Raw genomic sequence first — 12,577 nt, forward strand, 5'->3', positions numbered from 1 at the left:
TTTGACGCAAGGCCAGCAAGTTCGGGGGTACTTACTTTTGCTCGACTGGTACATATTTTATCGACTCCGAAAGGAAGACGGGTCTGATTCGGTGGAATTTGAACTTTGAACGTACAGACGGACAAAACCCCACGAAACATTTTGCGCGGCGTGCTAACGATTAAACCATCTCGCCATCTTTATAATAATAATAATAATAATAATAATAAAAGTAGTAATTTCTGATCTAGACACAAGTTTAGCCGATTTGAGGTGGGGTTAACCAATATCATCGACCTCCCCCGCCCTGGTGTTTCATCCAATGCATAAAACACGGTTAACCACAATTTAGAAGATATTTTTCACTTTCAAAATTTTATTTTTGCAACCCACCGACCTCCAACATACCGCACACCAGCGTGCTGTTCGGGATTAATTGTTTTACGGTTATCTCTCGTTGATTTGATAAGCAAACAGTACAATGAAAGAATAAAGAATTGTAAAATATTTCTCAGTACATCAACATACATTTGTTTCATCATACAATAACATTAAGATATCATGAACTGATAATATCAGCCACTACTCATATTACATCATTCGTTATATGTAAAAATATTTATTATGTGATACAATCTGTACAAATATGAAATGCGTTCTAAGGGCCTATTTAAAGAAAGATATTATCAGCAGGCAATAGTAATGTTAGCCACTTCCTATCTATAATATAGCTTTCAACATATGACTGATTGTTTACACGTTTTAGATGATGTTTAGATATAATACACACGCACACACATTTTTCTATGAAAAGTTGACAGTGACAGCGTGTGTGTGAGCGCGCGCGCAGATTTGTGCATATATATATAGATTTTTGTGTGTATTTGAAGAGAAAGGAGTATTAAGTACTATAAAGTACCTAAAAGTTTACAAGAGTACAAAGAATTACAAAGAAATATGAAAGACTATGAAGGAATATAAAGACGTCCTTTAATGATAAACTACTTGATGGCTGACTTAATGTGCTCAACCATTCATGATTAATGACAAATGATTGAAGGAAAAGAATAATAAGCCGAGTGTGTTTCTAGTAACAACTGAGATGCTTACAAGAAATTGTAGAGATACATACGTCAAAGTATATCTCAGTAGCTTCTGGTCAAATCGAACACCGTACAACTAACGTTCCAACTATGAATACTCCAGCCCTGACTTTAAATATAGTTTATCTACGGCTACATTGTCCAATATTTCCACTCCTTTTTTAAATTGGTGAAATGTGATACGATGGAGACTTAGTTGCCATCTCTGGCAAGTCGAGTCGCCACATAGAGTTTTTGTTGGTCTCAGAAGTTATTAAAAGCAGTTGTTTTCTGGGTCCGAACCATCAGAAATAGCAAGTTATATGTCGGTGTATACGGTGAACCATACAAATTCACTCCAACGTGTAAGTTTAGAACAATCCTCATAACACACGCACACACACACTATAAAAATCGGCTCAATAAGGAGTATTACCATTGCTTGTTAATGAGCTGCAAAGACAAGATGGTGTTTTGTAGCATAGTTGATAATTAGTAGCTTTTACCACAATTATTACATGTCTCCTCTCAGTTAAATGCAATGCAGAATCATAACAATTAGCATTGAGTATAAATATAGTTCTCTCTCGATCACCAGCAGAAAGACATTTATCACATGACTCCTCCGACTTCATACCGTCACGAGTGTAAACACGGACACACAGAGGGTATGTGTGTGTGTGTGAGTATATATATATATATATATATATATATATATATGGTTGACTTGTACCATAGAATAGGTTGTAGAATTTCCTCAGGTACTGCTGTTGAAAGTGAAAATCTGAAACAGAAGCAACGAAATATACGTATTTCCTGTATATATATATGTGCTATTACAAGAACCAGAATCTTTAATATTTCACTTTCCATGCTGCCACAAGAATATGTACGCAGACAATTAAGGGACGGGTCTAGCGATACCTCATTCTTTTCATACTTGCTTGTACACACGTAGAGAATTAAATTTAGCAACTAACAGCAGCTCTGGGGAAATCTCATTTCCTGTAAAAATAATTTGTTTTATCTTCATTTGAAGAAATTCACAAACATACAATTTCCATTTCATTTAACAGTGACTATGTTCGTAGTTTACTAGACACAAACATTGATGTTTGTTTAGTCCATAATTTGCAGATGGAATGTGTAAAAAGTCTTGGGTATGCAACCAGTAAACAGTGATACAGATGTTCGCCTATGCTTCTATTGGAGGTAATTTCAGAACATCCCCTAACTCTCGAACACACACACATACACTTTCATATATACATTCTTACAGCAGCATAATACGGAAATTAAGTACATTTCGTCTCTTCTCTCCCCATTTTTCTTTTTCGCTCTTAGAAAGTTACTTTCGTTTCAATCCAACACACACACACACACACACACAGATAAACACGCGATAACGATAGCTGCCGATCCATGTCCGAAGAAGACCACCACCGATTATCACAGGTCGCCAACTGCGCACTTCTAACCAATCAGGTCTTTATGGCACACTTTCTCGTCGCATGCAGAATTTTTAGGCCTAATGTGGCTCTTACAAAACCCCACAGTCGCTCTTCAACTTATTCTCCATGATCCAGAGAGTATACTATATATATATATATATATATATATATATATATACGAAGGGCTTCTTTCAGTTTCCGTCTATTAAATCCACTCACAAGGTTTTGGTCGGCCCGAGGCTATAGTAGAAGACACTTATCTAAGGTGCCACGCAGTGGGACTGAACCCGCAACTATGTGGTTGGGAAGCAAGCTTTTCTTACCACACAGCCACGCCTGATCAAACACACACACACACAAAGCCGATACAGGACAATTTTAGTCCATTTAAATGACCTATTTAATCACTGAGAGTATTCAATGATTGAACAGGTAGTCGGTGCTATGATTCCATACCTGAGAATTAAAAAAATGAAAAGAGCTGAAATACACAGCATAAAGGAAATATGGCTACATTGGAGAGAAACATACACACACACACACGTCAGACATATTGAGTTAGAGTATTAACTCGATGCCAATTGAAGAGAGTAACACATGTTCTTTTCCTTGTTTCAATTATTTGATCGCGGGTATGTTCTGCAGAGTTTATTCGATCAAACCAAGCCTAAGACTTTTTAAAAATCTGGATTTATCGGTTACTTATTGCCGAACCACTATGTTACACAAACAAACCAACACTGCTGCCGATTGTTGAGAGAAAAATACACTCACCTATATATGAACACGCACCCAGCTAAATACATACATAGAAGCGTATGAGGAAGCGAGAGGATAGCATGAATGCCTGAACACCCACCCGTTGAGTCAACGATCTTGAAAGTACACGAGTTCTGAAGATGAATAGCTATGGGCAGACATGCGGCTTGCAATTGTACAGTGAACTCTTCACAGTGGCCACATTGTTCCGTGAGTAGGACAGGAATATTCAGGAACACAATGACGTTCACACATACACATATGTATATATATATGAACATGCACATAAATATAAATGTGTGTGTTGGGGGAGAGAGAGAGAGAGGGGAGGAAGGAGGTGGATGAAGAGGTGTGAATCGAAATAGAATTGGTGAATGGAGAGGACAGAGCAATTACGCAAGTATTAACATCCATTCAAATATTAACATCCTTACATTTGTAACGTTATTAATAAAGCTAATTGCGCAATAAAATTAATGTGCTTCTCTCTGAATAAGTTTATTATGATACAATATTATATTCAAGTATATTATATCTCAGAAATTGTGTGTGTGTGTGTGTACACGCAAAAGCAATTTCTGTGATATAATATGCCTGAATACACACACACACAGAGTTATCGAGGTATATACATCCACATAAGTAGCTACGTATATAGACATATGCATATCTCTTCACACAGACACAAAAGCAGACACACATACAAGCTCAGACCTATACATCCTTACGCACGCATGCAAACACGCACGCACACACACATACACACACACACACACACACACACACACACACACACTCTCTCTCTCTCTCTCTCTCTCACACACACACACAATACAATAGTATGTTCCTATCAACCTCCTGCGCCACATTAAGAGAAGTACCTTAAAAGATAAAGTGGTATTGCTCGATGACAATTACCGATACTAAAACTGAAAAGAAATACAGTCAGTGCGTGTGTTTTATTCCGCAACATGACCCTCCCGAAGTGCAGCAACATTGAAATATTATAAAAAGAAGGTGCACTTCGCAAAAAACACACAAAACTCCTCAGTTCAATGTCGGTGTATTGTTTCGTGTGTATTCCGCCATGTCAACCGACAGTGAATATTTACAGCTGTTAATAAACGTTATCTTATTGTTCTTGTACCAGTTGTGCGAAGAGAAATGACCATCCCTATATACTGGATGATGAATCCGTAATATATAAATAAAATCGAAATAAAACTCAAAATAAAAATTAAAAAGAAAGCAAGAAATAAGATAAACAAAAAGACTGACGTCACTGTGGACGTGACATTTACGTATTTTGTTAATGAGACATTGATGAGCACAATTCATTAGTCTCTCTAGTTACGGCTTAATTCATGGGTGGGGGGTACAGGATATTCATGCCTTCCTCAAGGGCGTTTTCGTTATTTAGGCCCAAGTCCGCCTTGGTCTAGCAGATATACGATCTAAGGCGTTCCAGCTGTGGCCATCATTTCTTTTCAATGTTATATAGAACGAGGGGAATTTGACTGCTATATCCATCACTTCGAACGACCACATAGAAACTCTCTCATTGGCTGTCAAGAGTGTCATTGTCTTAAGTGAAATGATAACGATTAGGCATGAACGCCTCAGATTCACTTAATCCTATCTATGACTCATACCTCCAATTCAACGGTGTTAAACTGTCTTTCTCTTTTACAATAACTGAAAATTTTCCAAGAAGAGTCAATGAGAAGTTGTGACGTATATGCCCTTCCCAAGAGCATAAGCGACACACGAGAAGCTGAATGAGGGTATGAGGGATCGTTGGCGGCGTGTTTCAGAAGCTCGCTTCGAAACTGCGTGGTCTCGGTTTCAGTTCCACTGCATGGTACCTTGGGTAAGTTTCTTCTGTTACAACCCAGGGCTGATTAAAACCGTGTGAGTGGATTTCGTAGACTGAAGCTGTGTGAAAGAGAATTGCGCACGCGCGGAGGTGGGGGAGGGAGGGAGGGAGGGAGGGAGAGAGATAGAGAGAGTATATATTTATGTGTATGTCTCTTCCCTGAACCCAGCGCTTGACAGCCGGTGTGGGTTTGTTTAGGCACTCCGTAACTTAGCAGTTCGGAAAAAGAACCGATAGAATAAGTGCCAGACTTTGAAAATAGAAATAAGTCCTGAAGTCAATTTGTTCTACAAAACCCTTCAATGAAGGGCTCCAGCATGGCCGTCGCCCACTGAGTGAAAAGTAAAATAATAAAATTGAAGAATATTATTGTCATTTGCTAGACGTATTTATTCCAAATATACAAATGAAAAATATATTTTCTTCAATTTTATCGTCTGTAAAAGTCACCCGATTTTTCCGTAGATGGAATGTGAAGTCACCATAATATCTATAACCCAAATAAACTTAATACTTATAACCGCAACACTTGCTTTCTAAAGCTGCTGAACTTTAGAAAGTTTGGGTTTCTGCTCAGACTTGGCCAGGTGATCCGCATTGAAGGACCGGATATAAACATCTGCGCCATAAAAAAAAAAGAAGGAAACTAGATGTGTTTAACACTGTTATATGTTAAACCATTTAAAATTTAATGTAGCAGGTAGATTTCTACATCGCATTGTCATCTGTTGATTATATAGTAAAAGAATACATCTGTATAAATACCTCGCTTGTTAAAATAAAAAAAACATCTAGAGAAATACGAGAATATCGTGGTCACAATTAAAGCTTCCGAACGAAGCAGGGGGAAATGTGAGAAACAAAGGCACCCTTTCTATTAAACACTTAAAGCCATGTGCCAAGAATTCTCAGGTGTCTCAAAGTTTCCTCATATATATATATGAACATCAGTCACTGAAGAAATAATAGCAGGGTGAATGTTGGCCGGCCTGCCTAGCCAGCGAGGTAGCATCATTAGAAAACTAAAACGATGCAAAGGGTTGTCTGGCTTATCACGTGGCTCGTGTATGTATGTATATACGCGTTTAGTGTTAACTCTTGGAAAAATAAGGATCGAATACTTTGGTCGAGTCAGTGTCTTGCTACTCTGAGTTTCACCTGTGAGTGCACAGGGTTTTCAGGCAAGTCATAACTTGCCCGTGCATCTACGGAGGAACCGAGGTTAGCAAGAGATTGACTAGACCAAAATAATCCCTCTCTCTCTTACACACACACACATATATATATATATATATATATATATATATATATATATATATATGTGTGTGTGTGTGTGTGTGTGTGTGTGTGTGTGTGTGTGTGTGTGTGTGTGTGTGTGTGTGTGTGTGTATATATATTATATTATATTATATAAATATTATATATATCCAAATTGAAGGAGTGAAGCGGGTAAAATCCTGGCTACATATGTTTCCTAGCTAGCAGATACTCTGATGTAATAATTACTCAGCGAGGGGCACTCAGCTACTCATCAGGTCGAAGGTTACATTGTCGTTAAGGCATCCCAAGTGGCTGAAGATGAGTACTCCTCGTTGAGTAATTATTACACGAGAGGATCCGCTAGCGAGGAAATATATGTAGCCAGGATTTTACCTGCCCCACTCCCTCAATTCTGATTTTTATTCGCATTCATAGCAACTCTAATTGTTAACCGTTAAATATAACAAAATTTTTTTTCAGCTTATCGAACTTCAATGTGGGAAAAGTCTACAACCTTCGACGCCAATAAATTATTGTTCCTGAACGTTGTTTTTTTTTATACCTACCACGGATTGCTCGAAGCTTACAAACTTCCTACGCTTAGGTCATTGGATCTTATAATTATATATATATATATATATGTCACATATTTTTACAGATAAATTCCTCTATTTACATAATATCGAGGTCTCTTTCTTTCTTTTTTTGTCCTTTCTATCAATATATATATATATATATATATATATATATATATATATATACATGTTTTGTATTCATTGCTCTATATTATAATTGTCCATTACTACTACAATTACTAAAAGTTTCTATGAAGCACATCAAAATATGTAATGGATAAAAGCTCACGTGGTTTGAACGGCAGGATTTAAGTGAAAACAAGATATAAATATCTCAAACAAACAATCCCAGACTTTGTAAATATTCCAATAGAAATATGAATTATTAAACTGTTTTAATAGTTTCTACTAAAAGAAGGAACAAATGATAGATTTTTTCATCCCACTTCTTTTAAAAATAAGCCATTCTTTCAATAGAATATTCCCCTTTGAGTGAAATAGTTGAAATTCCAAACGTCAAACCGCATTTAAAAAGCCATATACTAAACACCATAGATATTGCAGCCTTTGTTGAAGACAAAACACTTCTTTTATTAGAATGGTTTCCTTGTTTTCTCTTTGTCTGAAGTTGGTGAAATACTAAAAACAAGAGACCACGCAACTAAATGTGCTTATTTAGTTTGGTGTTCGAAATGCAGCAGACTCGACTTCATTTTCACCCCATCAGGGTCGTTTAGACGACAACTCTTCATTAGGCTAGAACTCTTTTCAGTTACATAGACTGAAGCAACGTGAAATAATGTGCCTTGGTCAAGGACACACAAAGTGCAGACTTGACCAAGAATCGAACTCACAAGCCAGACTGAGTACAAAAACTATAATCACTAGGCCTCGCACAGCCACATACAGACATGAAAGGTACCAAGGACGACTCTTTGCAGGACCTCCGAAACAGGTGGAAGGAAGATGAAGTTATCCTTGACTCGAAAGCTTGTAATGAAGTGGACTCCTCTGAAGACTCCCCAAAAGACAGTAAAGGGCAAGGTGACGATGGTAAACTGGGAGATAGGTTAAATCTACCCCTAAAACAGAGGAACAGTCCTCTCTCTTTCTCTCTCGGGCTCCTCACAGTTTTCATCTTAAGGAACTCAACTCATAAGGCTTTAATCGCTATGTATGAAAACGCTTGTCACATATTGTGGTATTGAACCCCGAACCATGTGGACAAAGTACTCAATACAGAGAAAAGAGTAGAAATATGAATTTGTTAAAATGGTAGATCTGACAAAGCTAGTAGAGTATCATTCTCTTTAGAATTCGTTTGAAAGCCCAAGAATAAGGCAAACAGCACTTGCGTGCGTATGTGTGACTAATTAGGGACCAGGGAACAATCAAACAAACCCTACAACCAACTACAACCCTATTCAATCCAAACATCACCTTAACACATCTAACTACATTCTAATAACTTCAGATTAATGTAGCAGCTCAGCACTACCACCAATTCCACAACCTAGCTACCTCTTCACTATCACCTCAACATATTCCAACCTCAATTATTATATAATGTGGCACCAGTAACTACTACTACCACCACCACCACCACCAGCCCCGCCGCTATTTCCACCAGTGCCCTCCCACCATCTTCTGGCTGTTGTCATTAAACTCGGACTGTAATAAAGAGTTGTGGAGAAAGATGAGCGTAGTCAATTAAGACTAATGAGAAAGAAGATAGAATGAGAGATAAGGGAGGGAGGTATGAAAGAGAGGGTGGTGGAGGAGAAGAATAAGAGAGAGAAAATCTTAGTGTCCATAAGTATGTATGTATGAGAGAGAGAGAGAGAGAGAGAGAGAAAGAGAGAGAGAGAGATTTGTATGAACGTGTCAGTATGTGTATATATGTATGTTTGGTATGTGTGATGTTGCGCTACCAGTATTTGTAAGTATGTGGATGCGTACTGAAGCTTCAAGTATCACCTAAAAAAGTGTTTAGATCTAATTTAAAAGGAAGTTAAGGGGACGAGAGTTCCTCCACCCCGTGTTTTGGGGGCTGCTGTAAGGAAATAAAGTCAAAGGTAAATTGTCACAAGACTAACGGATTGAGAATGAAGTCCCGGGGAAATAGTCCCACTTCATCTAAATATATCTAAATAACGGTTAAAGTAATTAAGTCATAAATATTTGATGTCATTCATTAATTGACAACGTCTGTCTTGTACAAAATGACCGCCTATAATTTATGTAATGGTCACTGCATGTTTGGGAAATAACAACCTCACGTTTATTTAGTAACCTACGTAAAACAATGAAACTGTAAACATCTATTGAAGCATGTGGAGGCACAATGGCCCAGTGGTTAGGGCAGCGAACTAGCGGTTGTAGGATCGCGGTTTCGATTCCCAGACCGGGCGTTGTGAGTGTTTATTGAGCGAAAACACCTAAAGTTCCACGAGGCTCCAGTAGGAGATGGTGGCGAACCCTGCTGTACTCTTTCACCACAACTTTCTCTTACTTCCTGTTTCTGTTGTGCCTGTAATTCAAAGGACCAGGCTTGTCACACTCTGTGTCACGCTGAATATCCCCGAGAACTACGTTAAGGGTACACGTGTCTGTGGAGTGCTCAGCCACTTGCACGTTAATTTCACGAGCAGGCTGTTCCGTTGATCGGATCAACTGGAACCCCCGTCGTTGCAACCGACGGAGTGCCAATTATGCCTGTGTGGTAAGTAGCTTGCTTACAAACCACATTGTTCTGGGTTCAGTCACTTACTGGAGCTGTTTTAAAGAACAAAACAAACGAATAAATATAATGTGAATATAGTTTCAACTGGAAGATAGACGGGGAGACGGGGATGGGGGTTCTAGAATGTCTTTCAAAGAAAAGAAGGGAGAAAACGGAAGAGAAAACATGAGAAAAAGAAGGTAAAACACGACTAGAAATACACAGAAGTTGAAAATGCAAAATGTCTTTAAAAAGATCTATTTACATTTCCTTTAACTGGTTTCACAATTTCATGATTTTCAAGCATACTGCGAGGTGGACGGGGAGAGAACTCAGCCGGACTTGCCCTGACTTCACATACACACAAGCCCATCTACATGCGCGCAAGTACGTGTGTGTGTAGTGACTATATATATATATATATATATACATACATACACACACACACACTAAAATTATTATACATACATATCGACACCCCACCTCTGCAGTGTACAGAGGCTTCCTGCTCCAACTGGCTGCTTTCTCTCTGTATTTTTCCGCCCACTTTTCATAACCATATCCAGGGTTTTATTGATAGGTGGGAAAAAACCCTATATGGACAGAGTCCAGAATGCGAAGGAAGGAGAGTAGAGCAGCAGATCTCTATACTGGCAGGACAGACTAGAGAAGGTGGTTCGACGCCTATCAGAATTACCGTTATTTTCCTAAAAAAAAAGTTGATTTAACCAATAAATGCACATCTAACAAAGACAACAAAACGAGCAGCGTGAAGAAGCCAAGTTCTATATATATTTATACAGCAAAGTCGCGTGCGTGCGTGCGTGTGTGTGTGTGTATAGCGAAAAACGAGACAACATAGAAGGCTGTCTATTTTCCTTTCATAAGTTTTATCGTTTTACTAAATTTAAAAAAGATTTGGGTCAGATGTCTTGACTCAAAGCTTACGTATTTATTTCAAGGTTGCCGTTTAAACATGGAATTTACTACAAATTGCTTATTGAAAGGCCTTTCTCTATAAATCTTAAAAGTTAGAATTTTGTAAAGAAACTACGGAAGATTGATTTCTTCTATTAAATAACTTCTTCATAAATTATGCTTCTACTGTTTAGCTTCAATGGAACGTATGATAACAGATGGGCGTCATAACGCTTGTATTATCTCCGTGCATCATAGATCACGCTGTCCTTCGGCGAACGTTGACCAGACATTCGTACATATACACGTACAGGCCACACCACGTGTATACGCACCTTCAAAATAAATATACATACACACCACACATAAACCACATATAAACACGGCTTCCATCCATTATATATAAACACACATATGTACACGCACGCATGTGGATATACACATACATATAAATGCTCACATTCATAGACATGCATACACGCACAGAGAGACATATATCTACATGCATACATACATATATATACATGCATACATAGATACATGCATACATAGATACATGCATACATATACACAAACACACACATGCATATAGTAGATACATGCATACATACGCACACAAACAGATACATATGCACACAAACACACTCACATAGATACATGTATACATATGCACACACACACACACATAGATACATGCATACATATGCACAGAAACACATACACACATTGTGCGTGTGTGCACCTGTGTGTATAATACAAACATGGAATACACAGTTTTCAAAGTTTTCTCGGAAAGTCACGGATACGAAATCATCCGATTTTCATTCGGTGATCAATGCTCATCGTATAGACAGTCATCTGTTGTGTAAAGACATGTACGCTGATAACCAATCGGAAATCGGATAGCCTCTTACCTGTAGCTTACGGGGAAACTCTGAGTACTGTATGTGAGTGTTCCATATTTGTATAAAATATTAAATATTTCTGTTTCAAACATATCAAGATCTATTTCTTTTGCTGTCACACCACACCTGGTTAATCATTTTATATATATCTCGATAGTTTTATCGACAATGGGTGAAATTGAATTTAACCTCCCTGGACGATAATTGATGAAGAATTGGTAAACGTCTGTGTTTTCTGTCCGCCTGTGTATTTAGTATATGTTCGTTTGTTTATTTACTACACGTTTTTTTTAAAATCATATATATAGGTACGTCATATTTCCGTTCGCTGTCTTTTTATTTAATCCTATATATATATATATATATATATATATATATATATATATATATATATATATATATACTAGCAGAAATACCCGGCGTTGCCCGGGTTAAAGAGAATAATGAAATCTAAAAACGCCGTCTAGACTACGCATCATCTTTATATATAGAGATGTATATACACACACGCACCCAAACACACGTATATATATGTATATCAATATAAATATATGAAAGTCAATGAAGTTTCGTAAAAGAAGGTGATCATGTACATACTTTCTTGCTGTTGTGATTATAACACCTCATTGTAAACTATGTTCCTTGTTTTCCCTTGTGGAGCATATACAAATAGGTTTTTTGTTGCTGCCCACTCTTGAGCAGCCAACATACAGTTGTCCATGTGAGAAGCAGGGCTCTTCCAAGAGAAGACCAGCTACAGACAGTGTTTGACCCTGATATTTGTTTATGGACATGGCAAAAGTCACACGAAGGGGGAATTGTAGTCTTCTGAATGTAAAAGGAATGTCTGCTCCTGATGGAGTAAGAGGAATTCTTGGAATAAAGACGTCATCCCCTTTTGCACGTCCAGAAAGAATGGTAGCCTCGATAATGTGTGACATCATTTTCTAAATAATGCTCATCTGTTATGTTCGGGTTAAAATTTCATCAACATCAAAAATATATGAATTTTCATGGGAGTTATGGCCGTTATGCAAAGAATATAATTTC

The 12,577-nt window shown here is 37.7% G+C and overlaps 1 protein-coding gene across 4 annotated transcripts in view; it reads right to left on the minus strand.

Annotated features, from left to right (window-relative positions):
• Window positions 1-12,577, minus strand: part of LOC106867633 (uncharacterized) — a 274,630-nt gene that overhangs the window by 167,402 nt on the left and 94,651 nt on the right. The window lies entirely within an intron of this gene.

The sequence above is a fragment of the Octopus bimaculoides genome, chromosome 3 (assembly GCF_046866305.1).
Source record: "Octopus bimaculoides isolate indiv1 chromosome 3, ASM4686630v1, whole genome shotgun sequence".
Classification (NCBI taxonomy): Eukaryota; Metazoa; Mollusca; class Cephalopoda; order Octopoda; family Octopodidae; genus Octopus; species Octopus bimaculoides.